Raw genomic sequence first — 25,507 nt, forward strand, 5'->3', positions numbered from 1 at the left:
AGGCACCAAAAGCTACTACCATAGTATTATGGCAAACCGAAAACTGAAAATGAAGACTAGCAGCATCAGAGTTCTATTTATTATATTCAAGATTCGGGTTTTTTTCTGCCTTGAAATGCAACCGAAAGAAGGAAGGAAACATATATTCTGTTCTGTTTGTTTTTTTAAATTTTAATTTAATTTAATTCCTACTAGAGGCTCAGTTCTAGGCCAAAACATTAACACATAAGCCATAGTGGCTCTTTTACTACCTCTGGAAAGCATGGGTTTCAAGCAGAGAAAGTTAAAACATTAACTGAATGAGATTTAAGTCCAATTACACATTTAAATAGAGGAAATTTCATACAGATTTCTTTGGATATAGCCAACAAAGTATGATCTAGTTAGCAATCTGTGATTCAATACTTTAAATCAACGAGAACCACCTGTCCAGGGGGAAATATATGTATTCATATATTTCTGATCATCTGTCTCAGGTGAAATAACTAAATTCCATACACATTAACAGGAACTGAAGTTCATAGAGAGCACCATGTTAGCAAGAGTTTCATTAGGTTATGTTTATAATGTTGCACACTCCTCAAAATATATAATTGAAAGCTTATTGCAGTATGCATGGATTATTGCATGGATTGTATATTTTAATTCCTTGACTAACTAGAGAACAAGTCCAGTTTGGAAAGTGATCTGAGTTATCCATTTATTAATTATAATAAAATTTGCCTTACGTGTTTGTGTGCAGCCTGTGCGTATGATAAATTAATCTTCACGTTTGTAATGTTACGATGCAGCTGATTTGTTTATAGGAGAAACAAAGTTATGATTATTTATTAAAATATCTAATTAATTTTCTTGATGTCCTTGTACACTAGGGATTTAAACCAAACTCAGAACAATGCTAAATTTAAAGGTATATTCATGAAAGGAGAAAGCATCGGGTGGATTTTTTTGGTCAGAACCCGATATGGTCATGAACAGAAGTGTTTGTGACCCAAGGTTCCACTGTATGCTTTTTGGATCATTAGCTGCAGCATGAAGCCATGCAAGGAGAGATTCACCCATGATCAATAATAAACACTTTTCTTTACTATAATTTTGTGAAAGTCTTTTTCCTAAAATACACGAGTGCTTATAAACTTTACCCAATTTCAATCCATGGGAATCATGGGCCCTAGAAGGGACACATTCTGTAAGTTAGCCCATTTGAGGTACCTTGGTTGACCACTTTGCCCCATGATGCACTATTTTGTCCAGTTAAAGTTTGTGGGAATGAGAGTCTTCTTCTTCTTCTTCTTCTTCTTCTTCTTCTTCTTCTTCTTCTTCTTCTTCTTCTTCTTCTTCTTCTTCTTCTTCTTCTTCTTCTCTCTTCTTCCTTCTCCTTCTCCTTCTTCTCCTTCTCCTTCTCCTTCTCCTCCTCCTCCTCCTCCTCCTCCTCCTCCTCCTCCTCCTCCTCCTCCTCTTCCTTCTCCTTCTCCTTCTCCTTCTTCAAACCAGTCCCTTAGATTTTGAAGCCATTATGTTCTTTCTCTGCCTGGACCTTCAATCTTTCCTTGGAGGATTAAGTGAAGTATGCCATATTTTTAGGAGTATCGCATCACATGTCCAAAATATTCTAACTTTCGCTTTTTTAATGGTTTTGATAATTTCCTTGGCTTTCCCAGGTGGCTTATTACCTCCTCATTTCTGATTTTGTCAACCCAAGTTATACGTAACAGCCACATGTAAATCCACATTTCAAATGCTTCTAGTCTCTTCAAGTGGCTTTCTGTCAGAGACCAACTCTCCACTCTGTAGAGCAGGACAGAAAAGATGTAGCATCTGACAAGCCTGATTTTCAATCTTAGGCTTATGTTGTGACTGCAGAAGACTGTTTTCATTTTGAAGAATGCTGTTTGAGATTTTTCTAGCCTTGTTTTTACTTTAGTGGTCATGTTCCAGCTTTCATGTAAATTAGAACTGAGGTACATGATCCTTTTGACTTTTTCTAGTGGTATTTCTTCCAAATTTATTGGTGGTAAATTAATGGGTTGTTTGCTGACGACCATGATCTTGGTTTTTGAGGTGTTAAGTTTGAAGCCGTATTTTTCAGATATTTCTGTGACTCTATTGATGAGGAACTGAAGGTCTTCGTGGGAGTTTTCAATGAGAGTTTTAGTAAATAGACAAATTTCCTCTTAGCTTATGCATATTGTACAATTGTTGCTACCTTCTACCCTTTCCTCCACATTTTAGCCCTGGTTCAGATGGATTAGTGGCTGTTGTTTTACTGCCTTACTTTCAACATTTGTTTTTGGAACCAAGCCAGCCACAATGTCGAAGTCAGTCTAAGCACTTAGATCATTATGCTAGACAATTGTTGCTAATCTCAAAAGGGTTTTGTTGTTGTTGTTGTTCTAAGGTCAAAACAGTTGTTTTGAGCACGGAATGTTCCATTCTTAGAATATTTGCACTTCCATATCATGTTGAGATTAAAAATTAGCGATTGGTCTGGAAAATTGTGAAGCCAAATACCAGGCCTAGCGCAATGAACTGTAAGACTTCACCCCTCTTAGGCTTATCAGACATAGGATGAAAGGAGGAGGACATTGTCCATTTTTCCTTATGTCCTCCATCCTCCAGGCATAGCTTATTAAAATCAAATATTATACAGCTTTTTAAGTATCTTGGTTTGTTTTTTTAAATTGAACTATTTTTATAACAGTAATCATTCAAACCTTTTGTACACTGTGACCTTGTAAATGGTTTGATTCTTTCTTTCCTTCATCCGTCAACAGATTTGATGGCTTTGATCAGTGATTCTCAAAAATTTAGGTCCCAGGATGCCTTTAACATTCTTCAAAATGACTGAGGACTCCAGAGAGCTTTGGTTTATATGGGTTATAGATATTTAGAAATCAAATCTGAGAAATTTTAAAATATTTATTTATTTATTTATTTATTTATTAACTTGTGCCCCCCTTGAAAAGGTCTCAGGAACCCCCAAGCATCCCCAGACCACAGTTTCAGAACCCCTAACCTAGATTTACATTAATATATTTCTTGATTCCAGCAACTGGCTTCAAATCAAGCACCGCCATAGCTAAGATTTCTGTAGTTCACAGGAATCCTCATGTCTGCCCTTTGATCGACCCGCATTTTTCAGTGAAGACTTGGATGAGAGGCTGCTTAGACAAAGTAGCTCTTCCTATTTATTCTTGCAAGCTGTGAAATAACAAACTTCCAGCTCTAACCCCATCAGATAATTAGTTCCCTCTTTTGTTCTAGCAGGTTCCCAATGTCTGCTAGGTGTGTAATCCTCAATAATATTGGATCTTCCTTTGTGGATGCTTAGATTAAGCAAGACTGGAGGTGGAGAGGGAAAAAGAGGTTGCAGGGCTATAAAACATGACTAATGAAAGCAAATCCCTTTGTGAGTCAAATTCTGGAGATGGAGTGGCCCTTGATGCTGTAAGTAATTAATGGGGCAAATTACATGATATTGTTGATTCATTCCTGGCATCTCCTTTAATGTTCTTTAGTATCCATTCTGCAAATTGTGGATTAGCTAGCAACATAAGAATTTCAGAAAACAATGTATTTCTGTTTGAAATTTGGAAAAGATGTATCATCAATTTTACATTATTGCTAACGTATGTTCTGGAAAATAAAGATTTATTGCAAAAATACTGCTATTGAAAAATCAGTCTCCGGTGAAGACTATTTCCCTCAAAATGTTTTATTTTTTTATTCAAGAGTTAAAATGCAAAGTCACTAAAGAGCAACCGAGAAAGAACAAAACTAAACAGGTCAAAGCAAAAACAAAAACAAAATAAAATAAATGCATTAAAAATACACATATATTGTCCCCCCACCCCCACTAGTTGAGTACTGAACTCAAACGTGAGTTCAAACTTAAACATGAGCCAGCAGTGTGTGGCAATAGCCAAAAAAGCTAATACAATCCATGGTCCTATAAACAGAGGCATAGAATCCAAATCACATGAAGTATTAGTACCACTTTATAAAGCCTTGATAAAGCCACACCTGGAATACTCCATCCAATTTTGGTCAGCACATTACAAAAGAGATGTTGAGACTTTGGGAAAAGTGCAAATCAGAGCAACTAAGATGATTAAAGGCCTGGAGACAAAAACATAAGAAGAACGGTTGCAGAAATTGGGTATGATCAGTCTAGAGAAAAAAAGGACTAGGGATGACACGATAACAGTATTCCAGTATTTGAGAGGCTGCCACAAGAAGAGGGGAGTCAACTTATTTTCCAAAGCACCAGAAGGCAAGACAAGAAACAATGGATGGAAACTAATCAAGGAGAGAAGCAACCTGGAATTAAGGAGGAACTGCCTAACGGTGAGGACAATCAACCAGTGGAATAGCTTGCATTCAGACGTTGTAAGGACTTCATAACTGGTGGTTTTTAAAGAAAAGACCAGACAGAAATGGTATAGGGTCTCCTGGCTTGAGCAGGGGGTTGGACTAGATCTCCAAGGTCCCTTCCAGCTCTATTCTGATTGATTGCAAATTTCCCCTTACAAAAATGGTCTAAATATATAAGCCTCTACAACTATAATTAGCCACACAATTTGAACTATCAGTGATCTACTGTAAAAACAACAACAACAACAATTAACAGGTACAGTCCAACAACAGAAACTTTTTTTATTTATTTGATTTGATTTGTCAATCGCTTACAAGGTAATAGATATAAGTATAAACATGAGTAAGAATACAGGAAATAGGTACGAATAAATGGGGCCAATAGGACAGGGACGGGAGCCACGATGGTGCACTTATGCCCGCCCCTTACAGACCTCTTAGGAATGGGATGAGGTCAATATTGGTTAGTTTGAGGTTAAAGGAGCGTGGGTTAGAGGATGTAACAACAGAATCAGGTAGTGCATTCCAGGCATTGACCACTCTGTTGCTGAAGTCGTACTTTCTGCAATCAAGTTTGGAGTGGTTTACATTGAGTTTGTATCTGTTGTGTGCTCTTGTGTTGTTGTGGTTGAAGCTGAAGTAGTCATTGATTGGTAGGACATTGCAGCAGATAATTTTGTGTGCTATGCTTAAGTCTAACCGTAGGTGGCATAGTTCAAGGTTGTTCAAGCCCAAAATCTCAAGCCTGGTGATATAGGGCAGGATCCCCAACCTTTTCGACGCCGCGGCCCGGTTCCGACATCAGCTGGGCGCCGCGGCCATGCCGGCGTCAACTGGGCGCCGCCATCTTTTATGACGAAAGGCGCTTCCGGTGGCGTCACCGGAGCGCTGTTTATCATAAAAGATGGCGGCGCCAGCGCTTCTGGTGAGCTTTTTCGGGTAGAAATGGCTTTCTACCGGAAAAGCTCACCGAGCGCTGGCGCCGCCATCTTTTATGACGAAACAGCGCTCCGGTGAGCTTTCTACCCGGAAAAGCTCACCAGAAGCGCTTTTTACCAAAAAAGATGGCGGCGCCCAGCAACCAGCGGCCCGGTAAGGCTTGTTCCGCGGCCCGGTACCGGTCCGCGGACCGGCGGTTGGGGACCCCTGATATAGGGTATTCTGTTGCGAGCAGAGGAGTGTAGTACTCTTCTCGTGAAATACTTCTGGACTCTCTCGATTGTATTAATGTCTGATATGCAGTGAGAATTCCAGACTGATGAGCTGTATTCGAGTATTGGTCTGGCAAAAGTTTTGTATGCTCTAGTTAGCAATTTGATATTTCCGGAGGAGAAGCTTCGTAAGATTAGATTTACAACTCTTAATGCCTTTTTGGCAATGCTGTTACAGTGAGCTCTGGCACTTAGGTCATTTGATATGAGAACTCCAAGGTCCTTGACAGAGTGAGGATCATCAACGAGGTCATATCTGCCGAGTTTGTATTTGGTGTACTGATTTTTTTTATCAATGTGTAGGACAGAGCATTTGTTGGTCGAGATTTGGAGTTGCCAGATGTTTGACCATTCAGACACATAATCAAGGTTGCTTTGAAGGATAGAAGCATTGTCAGTGGTGTTGAATAGTTTTACGTCATCTGCAAAGAGGACACAGTTGCTTATAAGGTGATTGCAAAGGTCACTCTGTGAACAATCCATAATTGTGTTTTACTCACAGAAAGTTTGCAGTGGCTTTCAACCTTAACCATTACAGTCATTGTCTCTGGTCCATCCAGGATCAAATATCCTTGAATGATTCTTAATAGTAAGACTTTCCCTTAAAATTATAACTAAGGTCTCTATTCCCCAAAGTCATAGATCTCAGTTGTAAATATCTCCACAGCATTTGCTACCTCCTATCCTTCTAAGGGTCATGGCATAGCAGTTAGAATACAGTATTGCATTTGCTGACATTGCCAGGAGTTTGATTCCCTTGATTCTCACCAACTCCAGGTTGACTCAGCCTTCCATCCTTCTGAGGCCAGTAAAATGGGAACCCTGATTGTTGGGGGCAATAGGCTGACATTGTAAACTGCTTAGAGAGGGCTGTAAAGCACTGTGAAGCAGGATAAAGTCTAAGTGCTATTGCTATTTTTTTAAAAAGTCCATACATTTTATTAAGCAAGTCCAATTCATCACTCCATTGTATCTTCTCTATTTTTTTTTTTTTTTGATTCACAGGTCTTTCAGCTTTCTCCAGGTAATTTTCCTGCAAAATTCCTTCTCCTCCAACTCTGTCATCAACAAATCCAAATGGAAATCTGATTCTGCGATTGCCAGGAAAATGGCCTCTTTATGTTGATATATAATTGTTATTGCTTCATTAAACCCTTTTTCCAAATGTTCAAAGAAAGCTAATAGGTTAAAAAGCTTTTTTTTTTTCAAGGGCTTCCAAGAAAGCTTTTAATATCTTAATATTTTCATTTTTAATGTAGTCCAAAAACCGTAGGGAATTCCTTTCAAGGGCAGCCTGTTCCACAACAACCTGACCGCAGGAGAGATTGAGATAATTTTTCCCACAGTAGAAAATGAATAGATGAGACAAAGGGAAAAGTTCTTGTCTCTTTAAGGGGGGGGAAAGAGAGAGAACTATTCAGAAATAAAATATAGTAAAAGAGCAAGTTCTTGTAAAAACAAGTGAAATGCAAATTCCTTACTGTAACAGTCCCACATAAATCAAAGCACTCTTACTGCCAAAGAAGAAACCTTCATGCCATCATCTTCAGTGCGGTGAAAAGGGAAGTAATTCAGAAAAAAAAATCATTAAGAATTTTTTTTAAAAGAACCATCATATTGTTATGATTTTTACATTACATTGTAATCCAACAGTGGGCTAAAGGTTAGTTCAGCATTCAATCAGATGTTTAACATTTGGCGTGTAAGTCAAAAACAAAAACAAATTCCCAAAGTGATGTTAAGACAAAGACACCTTCAAAAAGCTAAGCAGCTGATAGGAAAAGATGGAGACCCAGCTCTCTTACCATGAATTGCAACCATTCAGGTTCCTCTTCACAGGTAAATAATACTGTCATCTGAGAGTCATCTGCAGTCGTTCCTAGATGCTCCCATTCCAATCTAGGAAGTGTTGGAAGTTACAACCCACCCCTCTCCTAGAAAATTGAATTATCCTAGGAAATATTAAAAAGGCAGAATATTTCCCCTAAAAAGAGTAGAAACTTAGAAGCAGAAACTCACCTCAAAAGCAGATACTCACCCCCCCACCACCACACACACCTTTGCTAACGGGCCATTGTTACATCATCACCCAGCAAGGCTCAACCAAGCCTGGGATTCAGGACAGCCTACAGAGTTGCCCCTGCATGGCCCCATGGGAGTCTGACAGCCAATCAGAATACAAGCTCCAATTCAAATCCCAGCAGAGGGTATAAAACCCAGGCACTTTCAGCATCTCAGCCCTTCCTTCTTTGGAGCTCCAAGCCATGTGGTCCTGTTCACCATCTTTCCAAACAGCTTTCAGGTTTCCAGTGTCTTTTTCCCCACTTGGAACTGAACCCAGAAGGATAATTCTTCCAACATAAGCAAGTTCCGTTTTGACAGTGAAATCAGCTGACAGGAAAAAAAACACCTTCTAGCCAGTCAGGATGCTATTTTTGGAAGATCTCCTGAAGAAGTAATTTCATATATGTGTAGGCCTAAACAGATATTTTTGAAGTTTTTCACTATATTTTTGTTGCAAATGCCAACAACTTGAACAATATGTCCTCTTTTTCCTCCCCATTTGTCCTCCATTCCAATTATTCATATCCTCCTTTTCCTTTTCAGCTATCTGATAACCCTATCCCTGCCATATCAGTGCCAGAAGAAGAATAGGAACAAGGGGAACTAAATATAGGTTTTTAATTTAGGTTTTAATAACAATATCATTTTAAAAACTGCACACCATTGCTAAAATCCAAGTCATCAAGGTAGACTTCTCTTACTGTTTGCCTCATTTAGTTATTGACTTAAATTAGGACAGGGTAAAAAAAAATAGTTTTGCCATCCTATCCTTGCCTTAATAACCATCTGCAGTCACACAATCACTATTTGTGTGCTTTGCAACTGGTGCACATTTATTACCATTGCAGCATCTCTGATCACCATTTGTATGATTCGCAACTGGTTTGTGACAAGTGGATTTAGTGAAGAACACAGTAACAAAGTCATAAGTTGTGGTCAGGGGAAGTTTAGCTTAACAATGATTTGCTTTCCAACCAACATGGAAGTGAGATCACCTGTTTTTTTTCCTTAGAGACCATAGTGCTTAGAGTTCCTCATCCCGATTGTGGTCACTAAGAATTACTGTCTGGGTAATGTTAATTGTTGGATAATCCTATAACTCACTTATTTTGGTTTGCATTAAATACATATTTATGAAGTCCATGTAGAAGGTGTGTTTCTTCAATGGAGAGAACCTACCTATAAGATGCTAGGATCTAATCAGTAATCCATAAAATAGCTATACAGTAGTTTAAAGTTTGGGGTTCACTGATTCCTTGTTCTTTCAAATCCTGTAACATTTTACTCATAAACTTTTTTATTAGATGATATAAAATACATTACTTGTCTTTACCAGCCATTTCACACCTTTTAAATTTTTATTACAATTATTTGGAACAGAAAAGTAAGCCTTGATAGAATGTTCATTTTAATGCCTGCTATTCTTTCTTACCAAGACATTTTTAACTTTCACCATTTAAAAAATACCTCATATTTTTCTCAACCTATGAAAAATTATATTTAAATAGTCTTTATTGATTCTTGTCAAATAAGTCTGCGAGTATTTAACTTTTTAACAGTAATTTGATATAAATGTTGCCTCTTCAGTTAAGTTTCATGTCAGCAATTGAATTTTATCCATATTAATCTAATATCCTGAAACTGTTTATATTATTAACAACTCTAAAAAGTATTTCAGATTTTAACTAACTGTAAATGCTGTATCCTCAACATATACCATTAATTTCATTGTATACTCTTGAGTTTCTAATTTAATTCCTGAGTTTTGGGTTTTTTTTTATATACCTTCTCTGCCAAGAGCTCTAAGCCTATTAAGAATATGCTAAGATAAAAGAGACAACCATTTTCTTGTGATTTACCCTTTAAAAAAATTAGAGCCACAATTCAATTTGTTCAGAATCATAACCAAAAAGGCCATTCCAACTTATCAAAAGCTTTCTCCACATTAAAAAAAACATATTTGCCTTCTTGTTCTGATTTATTTTGTCAGTAACATTCAAGATGTATCTGATGCTGTCACTCATGTATTTTTTTGTGAAAATTGCAGTGTGGAGAGGATGTTTTAGTTCAGTTAAAAGACCATTTATTTTTATGGCAAGTATTACATGAAAGTATTCCACAACTGCAGTTCAATTAATAAAGAAATAGGTTTGCAGAGGATCACATTTTTGAAAGACAAGGCAGGAGATAAACAAGGTTTCTCCCAATCTTTTATTTCTTCCAGATAAACAGATGGCTGGTCTTCTCTTTCTTTCTTCTGGTTGATGGTGGTGGTGATATGATATTCATCCTGTGCTCTTCAGCTCATGGTCAAAGCAAAAATGAATTCCTTAACTTCAAAGAACTGTGATTATCTTTTCCCCCAAACACAGAAATGATGAGGAGATGACCAAAGCACAGGTATACAGAGTCAGGTGTCTGAAATGGAAGGGTGAGGAACTTTGTTATTAGCCTAACAAACGAATGGGCTCTGGACAAGCAGGTTGTTGACTGCATGCCAGCAATGGGTATGGCCACAGTTATTAGAGACATCCCCTTGCCAACATACAGCCTCCATTACAGAGATATTTATATAGAGAGAGACTATTCACATACACATTTTCATGCCCTATACATTTGTGTCAAACCTTCAATGAGTGGGAAGTGATCTTTGGCAGAGAAGCACACTCAGCAAAGTAAAAGGCAGAGCAGGCCTCCCCTTATTAAGCAGTGATTGTTTCTCAAAATATCACCAATCCTGCAGAGACGTCCTTTAAAATATTCTTCAGAAGCCATTGTGGAAGTTCCTTTAAAACCTTGTGAAGATATGCAAAATTCTTATCTCCATCAGTGGCTGACTGCAAATGGAACTATATCGGCTTTACTTGTGCATAAGTCAAGAATTTTAGGTGCCAAAATAGAGCCCAAAAATTTGCTTAAAAGTTTGAGTGTCAACTAATCCTCAAATGGCCTTATACACAGTATTCCCATTTGCTGTTATATTAGGATTTGCAAGTGGAAGTGAGAAAAACAGGTGTTCAGAGGGGGCCTGAATGAGCATATTGGACAAGGGGCTACAGGAGATGGAACAAGACTTTTTTTGGACTGAATACACAAAAATATTGACAGAAGAGCACCTGGACCGACAAGCATCACATTGGCACATATTCTGTATGATGATTGGTGCTGAGTTTTCTCTTAGTTAATGACATTCAAATTTCAGCCATGGAAAAATACCACTTAGTAGATTTACAGTGCTGTGTAGAAGAGATATGGCTACAGTACAGTTTGTTCCAAGATTATTTCCTCGAGCTCCAGTAACTGGATGATTGAGCCATAATTCACAAAGGATAATTGATCTATACTTAGGAGACATTCACAAACTCTTCAGGTCAAGATGACTACCTGCTTCTGAAGTCCTAACTTCTTGCTTTCATGAGCTTCAAAGGAAAGCCAAACCTCTGTTTGAAGAGAAAACGATAAATTAAACCCCCTAAGAGATCCTAAGATTTGGCTCCACTACATTCTGTGCTGGCTTTGCTGCATTTTAATACAACTATCATGATTGCTCATTTCAAGGAAAATATTTTTCCAAGCATGAGATCAAAGAGTTAAAAAAAAAACACTTTGGGTCCCAAGCACAAGGAACCTTTGAACAAGTGAATCGGGGATTGTTTATGTATCTAGAAATGCTGTGACAAAGAAAGTTCTTTTCATGGGGCTTAGTCACAATAGCGTAAATCAAACATTAATCAGAAGTGGACAGCAACTACTCTATATTTTTCAAGGGACTTTTTACCGAGACTGAATTTTAGGTGGACCCAATGTGATTCTTGTTTTTAGTAGCATGAAGGCAGCCAGACAGAAGGCGCCGCTGTATCTTTGTCCTAAAGCATAAACCATGTTAAATATAAAAGGATAACTGAAATGATATGAAGCAGCTGATCCAACCTCTTGCAGGAGACACCTAGTACCTCACAAGTTTGATTGGCTCTTTAGATTCTTGTGCAAAGTAACAATTGGGTTTTAAAAAATCTGTATAAATGTATAGTTGTTTGAGACATGTCTACAAAGCATGTCAGATGCAAAATTACTGTATTTCTGTTAGGGCAGTTCTTCCATTTCAGTGTCCCCTCTAGTATCAGAAACACTGAATGTAAGCCAGGGGTGGGATTCTACCGGTTCGGCCTGGTTCTATAGAACCGGTAGTTCTGAAGAGCAGCTGACACCAAATCGGTTCTCTCCAAAGATCTTCTTTTCTTTGGTTGGGCCCACCCACCCGCATGGGCTCTAGGCTGTCCTTTATTCTTACCTTAGTTGCTTTGCACGTCACAGCTGAATGCCGCACATCAGCAGGAGATGGTGATTGCTTGCAGGAGAAGTTGTTTTGCAAGTACTGCACACACGCGCACAGCTCACCAATCCAATTGTTATGCCGGTAGGATCCCACCCCTATAAGGGATAAGCTATATGGTTTGTGAGCTATATTGTAGGCATGTGGGTCTAATGTGGTGTTTCTTAACCTGAGGAATTTTAAGGTATGTGGACTTCAACTCCCAGAATTCCTCAGCCAGCATGCTGGGTGGGAATTTCTGGGAATTGAAGTTTATACATCTTAAAGTGGGTGTCATGCCTCTGGTGGAAACTGACTCTGAGGGAGAGGAGGAACAGCCGACAGGGAGTGGAAGTGTGGCTCCAGAGGTTGTGGAGGAGGCTGGGGAAGTCCAGCTGGGAAGTCAGAGGAGGATCCAGGCCCATCCCCTCTCCATCCTAGGGCATGCAGGGAGGAGAGGATAAGGGAGAGACATGGTCTACTGGGGAGGAGAGGGCCTTGATCCTCTTCATGGACTGTAGCTGTGACAACTGGATAAGAGGACAGACATGAGTATGGGCGAGTGCTGGAAACAAAGCATGGAAATATCTCTAGTTTATTGTTCCTCTCTGAGTTTGGTGTCCTTCCCAGTGTGTGTTCTGATATCAGTGGACATCTTCAAGGCCTTATCTTTCCTGGTTTGTGTTGTTTTTTACTCTTTATAATTTAAACGGCATTTCCTCCTTCTTGTGACTGCTTGTGTGGGAGTTTTTTGTCTCCAGTCAAGGATATTTGGACCTTGGAAGCAAAGTGAAGGAATAAAAGGGGCTTCACCTGTTTTTTGTGACTGTGTTTATTTTGTTTCCCACCCTGGGTCACAGTGGGTCAGGCTGAGAAACATTGGTTACCCATCCCAGAATCCCACTTAACCCAACACACACTAGTGAGATTGCTGTATCTCACTCTGTGTTTGGACACATTTCCCAAAATAGAAAAACAAAGAGCCTGTTACTTATTACTTATTTAAAAATATTATTTTTTAAAGAATATAAATTTTCTCAAAAAACAATAACATATTTTATAAAAGTTAAAGAGCCTAGTAAGCACATCTCTACTGTTTATACCCCAACCTCAAAAAGGCCACATTCAGAATAAAATGGTTTCTGGAAACTGGGGAATGGAACTAGTGGTGGAGCTGCTGCCAGTTCTGACTGGTTCTAGCCAACCAGTAGTTCTGACCATCAGCTGGCCCTGCCCACCTGCCCCCACCCTATCCTGTCCTATATTTCCTTCTTCTGTGTGTGTCACAGGGCACAGCTGATTTCCGTGCCTCAGCTGTTCTACTTACCAGGTCTGCCCTAGAAGATAAGCAGCTGAGCTTTCAATTGCTGTATTTTGAATACTGCGTGCACTCACAGAGCCAATTGTTAAACCGGTTGCAGCCCACCACTGAATGTAACACTTTGCAACATATAAATGCTTTAAAAAAGACGTTGGCCAGAAATAGGCCAGATCAGGAGTGAGAAACTATGGCTCCTTTATGACCTGTGGACTTCCACTCCCAGAATTCCTGAGCCAGCCATTCAGGAATTCTGGGAGTTAAAGTCCCCAAGTCGTAAAGGGGCCATAGTTCCCCCTGCCTCTGGGCCAGATCTATTGCCAAAGCATAAAGGGAGAAACATAGATTATTAAATCTAAAATAAGAAGGGGTGGTATATGCTAGTGATTCAGGCAGAAACCTCCCTAACTCAGACCAGTATAAGGGTTTCTAGGGAGGGAAGAAAAGATTTGCAAGATTTTGTTACTATAATAAAAATAGTTTGCGCTTCCTTGTAGAGTTGGTTTCTTGGTTTGGTCAACATCAGGGATGTCAAGTTGGCGGCCTGTGGGCTGGATGTGCGTCATGCACAGATCACGCCCATCCCAGCTCCATGAAGGGGGGAAATGTCATGAAATGTCACATGACGGCAACATGATGTCACTAGTTTGACACCCGTGATCTACATGATGGTACTGACAAATAGTTTCTTTCTTTTTTTACTTTTCCCTGAACTTTCATTGTGCATGTATTTGCATTTTTTCAAAGTAGATACATATTTTACTTTTTGTTTTCATCTTGTGTTTTTTTTGCCTGTAATCCAATGCCTGATCTCTCTCCCTCTCTCTTACACAAACACACACACACACACACAAATCTTCCATTGTCTTGGATGCCAGAATCTTCTTGTTTTTGGCATGTTGTATAGATGCTTCCTTTGCCTAACCTGGTGTTTCATTGGGGGGAAGGAATTCCTGACAGATTTTAGAAATAAAAGCTGGAATGAATGAAATTAAATATGTATATAGAAAATACAGCTGTCCCAGCTCATCATTGTTAAGGACAACGTAATACAGTAAAAGGGCCTTTAATATTCTTGCTTTCCTTCACCCACAACCTGGGCTTTGTTGGCATCTTGGCATCTTTTTAGATGGAATAAGGAAAGGGCAACCCCTTAGATACAGTTCCCAGCAGCCTCCCAATCAGAAATGAAAAGCATAGGGTACTGGGAATTGTAGTTCAGCAATCTTGGGAGAGGCCTCAGGGCAAAGGTATAAGGAGAAGTTTGTCATTTTCATTGGTCTCTCAGTCTCAGCTGTTTGGAGAACCATACAGTTGAGAGACCGAAAAGCTTTAACATTTAAATAAGCATTAAATAAAGAGTAAATAATCCATCAATCAGTTGTATATTTGTGTCTGTGTGTTTTCTTGTCTTAGTGACAATGGTGTTCTGACTATATTGATGTCTTAGTTTTGAAAATAATGTGATAAAACTGTTCCCTTTTAGCTCCTCTTTATTTTCTTTAAGCTTCACTGACTAAAGAAATGGTAAGTTTACTTTTCATGGGGCTTACTTGTATTATTTTCTGTTGGCGCATGCTTTTATTTCAGGTTGGCTGATCAAAGAGGCCGGGCCTTTCTTTTCGCTGGATTTTTAGTAACAGAAACTAAATAGCCATCTCTCCAGAGTGCTTTCATTTGGATTCTTGCATTGAGGCAGGGATGGGGCTAAATGGCCTAAACAAGCCATACTAAGGCAGGACATAAAAATATATTAATTTTAGAGAAATAATGATACAAGTTTTATAAATAGTAAAATATGTGGTATTAGCAAGAAAGAACAAGGAAGTGTGAAAAGTCAAACCACAAGGATCATCTATCGGTCACATTTGCCAACAAACCTAGTCTCGCTTGTAACAAAACCACAAGCTAGGGAGTTTAGTAAGATGGGTTTATGACATCCAGCCATCCTAGCCTAGCAACAGGGGAGGGAGAAAGCTGTGTTTCAAGTAACCAATGAATGACTGACAAGTTATATTTCTGTGTTTTGCCCCTTCTGAAGAAGTATATAGGCATGTGCTGTTCTATAAGAAATTTGTTCAGAAGTGACTCTCACTAAAATACTCTGAACCTGCTTGCGCAAATAAGACCAACTTATTTTTGGATTCCAAGGTCTGAGTCTCGTAATTTCCTGCAACACTACCAATCTCTTAAGATTCAGTGATTCCTAAATTCAAGACAGACTTAGAAACAAAGCTCAGGAAACTTCCTGAAATGTTCAACTGTTGTATTAAAAGAACAGATTATTATCATTGCATGTTGATTGGCGTGCCCTTGGAAGGTTTTTTTTTTTTTTTTTACAATTGTATTAATTTAGTTTCAATCCTAAAAAAAATCATATCTTTAATTTAGTAAATTAGCATTGCAGGGCAATGCTTATTTTAAAAATAAAGCATGCTGAGTTTAGCAAGATTTCAAAATCACAAGAAACCTCCCTAGGGATACTTACTACTCAGTTCTGAAGTTCTGTCAGATACTTTCTGCTTTCCTCTCTGGTACGTGACTGCATTTTGGGTGCTTGGCAACTGGCTCGCATTTATAGCCATTTCAAGCATCCCACAGTCACATGGCTGCATTTTAGGATATTTTTTACAGAAAGCTAAAACTAAAATTTACCTTTGGTTTTGGATAAAATCTGTCCAGAGGGAAACATTGGTTTGGTTGACAGCTGCAGTATCTGCTTAATCACTGCCACAAAAAAGTGGTAAAAATCAGGTTGATCATGTGGCTTTGTAATTATAACAACTTATAACTGTGATGGGCAGGCCCCATTACTGTCATAAGTTGAGGAGTCCCTGTACAGTACAACTTTATTCTCCAATGTCTGATTATGGGTTTAGCTTTATCTATAAAATTCTATGTGTGTTTTTGATAACAAAATAAAATAACCTTGCTATGTGGAACCCAGTGAATCTTTGAACAAAAGAACAACACAAAAAGTTTTCTTTCTGACTCTTACCTTCCGTATCTTCAACAAACTTAAAAATATTTAGTCATTCTAATTCACTGATGAAGAGCACATATGTAGCATTCAGTCACCATTTTTTTCAATTATCATATCACATTTCAGATCAGTCGTGTGAGCTGAAAAAAAATAAATGCGGCTGTGTTAATGAGCTGCCCACAGGTGTCATGTTTTTACTCCTGCATGGTTCAAAGAGCTTTTTGACATTGCTTCCAAGGCATTGCATAGCCCTATTTATCAGTCCTATAATAAAATAAAATACCTTTTCTTTCTTCTATCTATCTGTCTATCATTTATCTATAATTGGGTGATAACATGTCCTATTCTCCCTCCCCCACTCTCTCTCACACACACATCTATCTATATCTATCTATCTATCTATCTATCTATCTATCTATCTATCTATCTATCTATCTATCTATCTATCTATCTATCTATCTATCTATCTATCTATCTATCTATCTATCATCTATCTATCTATCTATCTATCTATCTATCTATCTATCTATCTATCTATCATTTGGCCAAGACTTTGTTCCAGGGACATCTGTAGCAAGCCATGTATTTATCAAAGGGATAAAAGCTTGGGTTGGGATGCCATAGGGCAAGCTTTGCCCTGTGTTAACTTACCTGCAAATGGCTCCATCATAAATACAGGTGTAGAGTTTGCATGGTGACATTACAATAGGTATGTCTAAGGTGATTAGGAGGGTACTTGCATGCCTTCCAACAAAGAGTCCTGGAGTAACTTTAGAATTGAAAAACAATCACAACACCAGTCCTAGCCTAGCTTTTGCTTGTGCAGTACTTTAGAAGGTTCAGCAGTGCATTTGATCATAGGCAAGTTCCTCATAGGAGTTGGGATGCCTAATTTCTGCCCACAGGCTCACAGCTTCTCTAATGAATGCTATATCTCTGTCCATTTTCATTGACGTAGAAAGAGTCTTCTCTTTGGACCATCTATTTTCTTTAAAATAGGCCCAACGTGGGAGGGAAATTCAAGGAGACACATCTGCAGGAAGTATGAATCAGGGAAGACACTTAACATTTGGCACACTTCTCGGAAAGGATGGCTATAGAGGGCGTGCAAGTGCATTTATTTTCAATGAAGAGCTACTTATCCGTTCGGCAGAGACTGCACTTCCTGCCCTGTTTCAAGATGTTTGGAAGGGCCCCAGGAAGATAACTAGCTTGCCTGCCATCTTTTGATTTCCATCAGTTTGTCAGAGGCATTTTGTAACCATGGCTAGCTTCATTGAGCTAGAACTACATTAATAACACACCTGCCAGGGAGGAATTAGAACAGGGGTGTCAAAATTGCAATGACACGTCATCACAACTTTTCCCCCTTTGCTAAACTGGGGGGTGGAGTGGCTAGCATGTCATGCATCTGGTCCATGAGCACAAATTAGAATATTGTTTTTCAAACCAGACACCTTTAAGAGGTGTTAACTTCATATCCCAGAATTCCCCAGCCAGGGAATTCTGGGATTTGAAAGTACACACCTCTTGAATGTCTATGGAGATTCTCAGTCATCCAGATCATAGTTGTTCCAAAGGTGCCTTTTCAAAAGACAACTGGACTTTGGTTTTCCTTGAAGACGTTTTGCTTCTCATCCAAGAAGCTTCTTCAGTTCACAACTGAAGAAGCTTCCTGGATAAGAAGAGAAATGTCTTCAAGGAAAAACAAAATCCAGTTGCTTCTCAAAAAGCACCTTTTGCACACCTCTGAAAGTCACTAAATTTGAAAAACACTGAACTAGATGAAAACATAATAGGTAATAACAAGTAGAATGCCCATAAACTCTGAACCTTACTATGGTGCAAAAGTCCTGTATTTTCACAATTACTTTATACTGATGCTCCAAGAAAGCAAATTGGGATATTGCACTAATGTCAACTCATAAAACATTTGTATACACAGTTTATAGTTGACACTGGCACCATTGGAAACACCAGCAACCATGATCTATTGCAATTGCTTTGATCTTGATTGTAAAATATACAGCCCCACAGGCACCCTTACAGTATATTGTATTTTACAATTGCTTCTGCATTTGCAATGTCTATTAGGGTTGAGGAAAGTGAGGCAAAAGAATAAGTGCAGGATCTGTGCAGAGGCTCAGGGAGGGCAAAAAATGGGCCTCCTGAAGTTCTGGAAGAGCCTCTGGAGCCCGGAGAGGCAGTTTTTGCCCTCCCAAAGGTTCAGGAAAAGCCTCCGGAGCCCAGGGAGGGCAAAAAACAGGCCTCCCAGAAGTTCCGGAAGGCTGGAAACGAGCCTCCAGAGCCCAGGGAGGCTGGTTTTTTATTTGTTTGTTTGTTTGTTTATTTGATTTGTCAATCGCTTACAAGATAATAGGTATAAGTATAAACATAGTTATGAATACATGAAATGGGTACATATAAGAAAAAATAAAAGAAACAATAGAACAGGGACGGTAGGCACGTTGGTGCGCTTATGCACGCCCCCTACAGACCTCTTAGGAAAGGGGTGAGGTCAATAGTAGACAGTCTAAGGTTAAAGTTTTTGGGGTTTGGGGAAGAAACCACAGAGTCAGGTAGAGTATTCCAGACATTGACCACTCTGTTGCTGAAGTCGTATTTCCTGCAATCAAGTTTGGTGCAGTTAACCTTGAGTTTGTATTTGTTGTGTGCTCTGGTATTGTTATGGTTGAAGCTGAAGTATTCATTGACAGGTAGGACATTGCAATGTATGATTTTATATACTATACTTAGATTGGACCGATCTAAGTATAGGTGTAGTTCTAGGTTTTCTAGGTCTAGAATTTCAAGTCTCTTGGCATAAAGTATTCTGCAATGAGTAGAGGAGTGGAGAACTCTTCTTGTGAAATATTTCTGGACTTTCTCAACTGTGTTAATATCAGATACGTAATGTGGGTTCCAGACTGATGAGCTGTATTCGAGTATTGGTCTAGCAAATATTTTGTAGGCTCTAGTTAGTAGTGTAATATTACCAGACAAAAAGCTACGTAAGAGTAGGTTAACAACTCTTAACGCCTTTTTGGCTATGTAGTTACAGTGGGCTGTAGCACTTAGCTCATTAGAGATGAGTACTCCAAGATCCTTGACAGAGTTTGGATCCTCAACAAGGTCTTGACTATTCAGCCTGTATTTTATTTTCTGACTTTTTTTGCCAATATGTAAGACAGAGCATTTATTTGTTGAGATTTGAAGTTGCCATTTGTTTGACCATTCTGATACATAGTCAAGGTCTTTTTGAAGGGTAGCAGTATTGTCTGGGGTGTTGAACAGCTTTACATCATCAGCGAAGAGAACGCAGTTGCTCTTGATATGATCACAGAGGTCATTTATGTAGATTATGAAGAGAGTATGAAGAGAGTATTTTTACCCTCCTGGAGGCTTGAGGAAAGTCTCCGAAATCCGGGCAGGGTGAAAATGACTCCCCGCAATGGTGCAGGAGGCTGATTAGGCCACACCCACCCAGCAACCAGGCAGAGAACTGGTTGTTAAATTTTTGAAGCCCACCCCTGCAGAAAACCCTACAGGGTTTTTGCTTTCATACAGTGTAACATCTATTTTTGAAACATCCGATTAGGAAATCTCCTCTCTTTTTTCCCCCTCTCACTTCAAAAAGTTCTGGAGATCCTGAGGTTCATGGTAAATTAGATGAGGTCTAAGAAGAGACGGTGATATTTCCTAACCCAAAATAATCCAAAATGTGAATGGATAGTGTTGCCCTGACAAAGGCACCTCTAGAAGGCTATAAACCCAAATTCCACATTTGGTGGAAAGCAAGAAAGCACAACAGTGTGGGCATCCTCTCCAAATGAGATTTTGACAGTGTTCCTGATTCATCTGGTCATGGTGCTGATACCCCCAGCGAAACCAATGGGGCCCTGCTGATCCCCTCGGCGTTCCCATTCGGTTGGGCTTGCTTTAGGTGGGGCGTTGCTGGCGTCCTGGCAACGTTGGCACGTAGCGACCCAGGCCTTGATTCTTTTGTCGATTCCCGGCCACCAAGCATAGCTGCGTGCAAGTGATTTCATCCACACAATGCCCGGATGTCCCTCATGCAATACCGCTAACACAGTCTGTTGCAATTTGCCAGGGATTACGACTCGATCGCCCCCACAAGATACAGCCTTTTTGGGAAAACAGCTCGGTTTGGCGGGCTTTGAAGGGCGCCCATTCAGGTGCAATTTGGTCCGTCGGCCACCCCGTTCAACCCAGCGTAGTATGTGTTGCAGAACTGGGTCACGTTTCGTTTCAAAAGCAATGTCTCTAGCCGTCAAGGGTGGTGCCTGTAGAGCTTCAATCTGTAATGTTGAGAGGGTTGGGCTGGATCCACAACAGCGTCTGGGAGCGGTGTTCTGCTCAATGCATCGGCGTGGAGAATCGATTTCCCGGGCGGTGTTGCAAGGTGTAGTTGTAGGCCGCCAGGAATTCAGACCAACGGGTCATTCTGGGGGACAATATATACGGGTTGGTTTATTACCCGCAATGATCCCCAGTAGCGGTTTATGATCAGTGATTATTGTAAACACACGGCCATAAACATATTCGTGAAATCTTTTAACTGCAGCAACAATAGCTAAAGCTTCTTTGTCCAGCTGACTATAATTTCGTTCAGCTTTAGCTAAGGTTCACGAAAAAAAGCGATGGGGGCCTCCGCTCCGTTTGGTAACATGTGGGCCAGAATTGCCCCAACCCCAAAAGGTGATGCATCACACGTGATAGTGAGTGGCAGAGTCTCGTTGTACTGCATAAGTACTGAATCAGAAGTTAGCAATTTCTTTACTTGTTGGAAAGCATGTTGTTCCCGTTGTCCCCAAACCCACGTTGCTTTTTTGTCTAATAGTCTATGCAATGGTTCAGCTACTGTTGCTTTGTGGGGTAAAAACACATTATAGAAATTGATAAGTCCAAGGAACGCACTGTAGGTCTGCCTTGTTCCTTGGAGTGGGTGCCTTTTTAATTGCTCGTAATTTGTCTTCGATTGGGATGAATTCCTTGGCTGTCCAGGAGGTATCCCAAAAATTCTACTTTTTCGGTACATAATTGGCATTTATCTTTTTTTACTCTGAGGCCTGCATTTTGGAATCTTCGTAAAACCTCTCTGAGTCGTTTTTCTAGGATGTCTTTGTTAGGTGCGGCGATGAGTACATCGTCGAAAATATGGGACAACGCCTTTTATCCCTTGTAACAACCTTTCCATTAAACTCTGGAAGATTCCAGGGCGACGCTTACCAATTGGAGCCGGTTGCATTTAAATGCGCCCTATGTGTTACGATCGTTTAGCGCCTCGGCTGTGGTTGGGTCTACAGGCAATTGTTGATACGCCTGGGCTAGATTTAGTTTGGCGAAAACTTTCCCGCCGCCCAGGGAATGGAGTAAATGTTGTACTACCGGTACTGGATAAGCACTTTGCTGCAGTGCGTGGTTTAATGTGGCCCGGTAGTCTCCACAAATTCTTAGGGACCCATCAGGCTTGATAGGCGTCACTATCGGGGTTTCCCAACGGGCGTGGTCGGTGGGTTCCAGTACGCCCTGCGCTATCAGCTTATCGAGTTGTTCGTCGATTTTAGGCTTTAAGCGAACGGCACCCGGCGCGGCTTAAGGCGGATGGGTGCTATTTCAGGGTTCAAGTTAAACGAGATTGGGGTCTCCTTATACTTGCCTAGTCCGTTCACGAAACGTCTTGGAATTCTTGCACGAGAGTGCTTCTTCCCAATCGACGCTTTCGGCCTTGTGGACTCCGGCTACAGTGATTCCGGCGGCCTGAACCATTGAAGGCCTAGAAGACTAGGCCTATCTCGATCCACGACAGTCAGTGGTAGTGCGGCGGTGCGGTCCTTGAATGAGACCTGGAATCTGCGGGACCCGACAACGGGGATTCGGTTTGCCCTGATAGTCTTTGAGTATAACCCTTTGAGGGTTAAGGTCTTGGCGGCGAATCGTTGGAATAAGCTGTTGGAGCGTTTTCCATGACACCATCGAGAGGGAAGATCCTGAGTCTACCTCCATCACGCAAGGTTTGTTTTCAATGGCGACTTTTACTCGGATTTTCCCGGCATCAAGGGATGTAGCGTGGCCTATGGTGATTGTTTGGTGGGTCTCTTCCTGCCTGGTTTCTTCACGCCTGGTGGAAGTGGTGGACGGCTTGTTTCTGTAGGAGTGGTTCAATTTTTCTTGGTGTGTGCCGAAGAATCCGGAAAACTGGAATTCGGCCTGTCGGGGTTTGGAGTTCTGTTTGCTTCTGCAAACCTTTGCGATGTGACCGCGTCTCCGCAATGGCGGCAAAGTGCGTCGAGGAATTTGCAGCCAGATCGTGGGTGATTTGCTCCACAGCCGGCACACTGCGGTCGAAATGAGTGTTGTGTGGACTGGTCTCTCTCCGTTCGAAGTCGGTTGACCTCTTCCTCATCGCTGTCGGACGGGACTCTAGGTCTTCGTGGTGAGTTGATACCGGGTGTCTCTCTGAGCGAGGCGAGGTATCAGTGGCGAGTTTACGTGGCGGTGCGTTGGTGCGGCGCATTTGGGCTGCCGACTTCTTTGTCACCTCCGCTGCCGAGGCTTCTTTAAGGGCATCGGTGAGGCTGATGTCCCCTTAGCCATAATTTTGCTCTGGATAGCGCCGTCTTCTAGACCCAGAACCAGGTGGTCCCGGAGGGCTTCTTCTAAGTCTGCGAACCCGCAGAGGCCTCCCTAGGTTCCGGAGGTCCGCGATGTAATTGGCAAGGCTTTTGCCCTTCCGTTGGTCCCTCTGGTAATATTCGTGTCTTCTTACTAGGGTTGGCATGGTGGGCCCGTAGTAACGGCTCAAGGACGTCCCAGTCCATTTCTTTTACCTCTGCTGGCTTGGCAAGCGACTTTGCCATTTTAAACACGGTTGGTCCACAATGAGTTAGAAAGATAGCTCTTTTTTTGCCGGTTGTCGCATCTTTCAAATTGTTGGTTTCCAGAAACATCTGGAACTGATCCATGTAGGCCTCCCAGTCTTCGGTTTCTGGGTTGAATGGAGCGGGTGGTACGGCACCGCTGGCCATGTTGCCGTTGATGGTGCGTGTTCGACCACGTGCTCTGTTAGTTGCTCTGTAGGTTAGTCAGCTCTTCGGTCTCCGGATCCCATCCTCGTCGCCAGTGTTAAGTATAGAGAATAACGGAGACCAGACATCTGACCAGTGACTTCAACTCTTTAATAAAGTGATAGAACATAACAGAGCAATGCTATGGGCAGCAGTAACCCTTTTATAGGGTTAGCTGCTGCCTTATTAACCAATGAAAATGTGCAACAAGTTCAAACTACTGACCAATAAGGACAGTCCCAAAAATGGCCAATCAGGGACTGGTTCTGGCCCAATCCCAAGTTGTTGTATAAGGACCAATAAAGTGTGCAGGTTTTCAACCCCTAATTTGCATTTAGGTTATTCACTTTTATTGATTCACAACAACAATTTTTCCCCCTTTGCTAAACTGGGGGGTGGGGTGGCTAGCATGTCATGCATCTGGTCCATGAGCACAAATTAGAATATTGTTTTTCAAACCAGACACCTTTAAGAGGTTTTAACTTCATATCCCAGAATTCCCCAGCCAGGGAATTCTGGGATTTGAAGTACACACCTCTTGAATGTCTATGGAGATTCTCAGTCATCCAGATCATAGTTGTTCCAAAGGTGCCTTTTCAAAAGACAACTGGACTTTGGTTTTCCTTGAAGACGTTTTGCTTCTCATCCAAGAAGCTTCTTCAGTTCACAACTGAAGAAGCTTCCTGGATAAGAAGAGAAATGTCTTCAAGGAAAAACAAAATCCAGTTGCTTCTCAAAAAAGCACCTTTTGCACACCTCTGAAAGTCACTAAATTTGAAAAACACTGAACTAGATGAAAACATAATAGGTAATAACAAGTAGAATGCCCATAAACTCTGAACCTTACTATGGTGCAAAAGTCCTGTATTTTCACAATTACTTTATACTGATGCTCCAAGAAAGCAAATTGGGATATTGCACTAATGTCAACTCATAAAACATTTGTATACACAGTTTATAGTTGACACTGGCACCATTGGAAACACCAGCAACCATGATCTATTGCAATTGCTTTGATCTTGATTGTAAAATATACAGCCCCACAGGCACCCTTACAGTATATTGTATTTTACAATTGCTTCTGCATTTGCAATGTCTATTAGGGTTGAGGAAAGTGAGGCAAAAGAATAAGTGCAGGATCTGTGCAGAGGCTCAGGGAGGGCAAAAAATGGGCCTCCTGAAGTTCTGGAAGAGCCTCTGGAGCCCGGAGAGGCAGTTTTTGCCCTCCCAAAGGTTCAGGAAAAGCCTCCGGAGCCCAGGGAGGGCAAAAAACAGGCCTCCCAGAAGTTCCGGAAGGCTGGAAACGAGCCTCCAGAGCCCGGGGAGGCTGGTTTTTTATTTGTTTGTTTGTTTGTTTGTTTGATTTGTCAATCGCTTACAAGATAATAGGTATAAGTATAAACATAGTTATGAATACATGAAATGGGTACATATAAGGAAAATAAAAAGAAACAATAGGACAGGGACGGTAGGCACATTGGTGCGCTTATGCACGCCCCCTACAGACCTCTTAGGAAAGGGGTGAGGTCAATAGTAGACAGTCTAAGGTTAAAGTTTTTGGGGTTTGGGGAAGAAACCACAGAGTCAGGTAGAGTATTCCAGACATTGACCACTCTGTTGCTGAAGTCGTATTTCCTGCAATCAAGTTTGGTGCAGTTAACCTTGAGTTTGTATTTGTTGTGTGCTCTGGTATTGTTATGGTTGAAGCTGAAGTATTCATTGACAGGTAGGACATTGCAATGTATGATTTTATATACTATACTTAGATTGGACCGATCTAAGTATAGGTGTAGTTCTAGGTTTTCTAGGTGTAGAATTTCAAGTCTGGTGGCATAAGGTATTCTGCAACAAGTAGAGGAGTGGAAAACTCTTCTTGTGAAATATTTCTGGACTTTCTCAACTGTGTTAATATCAGATGCGTAATGTGGGTTCCAGACTGATGAGCTGTATTCGAGTATTGGTCTAGCAAATATTTTGTAGGCTCTAGTTAGTAGTGTAATATTACCAGACAAAAAGCTACGTAAGAGTAGGTTAACAACTCTTAACGCCTTTTTGGCTATGTAGTTACAGTGGGCTGTAGCACTTAGCTCATTAGAGATGAGTACTCCAAGATCCTTGACAGAGTTTGGATCCTCAACAAGGTCTTGACTATTCAGC

This window comes from Notechis scutatus, chromosome 1 (assembly GCF_049901735.1).
Source record: "Notechis scutatus isolate UNSWTSFEM ecotype Mainland chromosome 1, rNotScu1.2, whole genome shotgun sequence".
Taxonomy (NCBI): Eukaryota; Metazoa; Chordata; class Lepidosauria; order Squamata; family Elapidae; genus Notechis; species Notechis scutatus.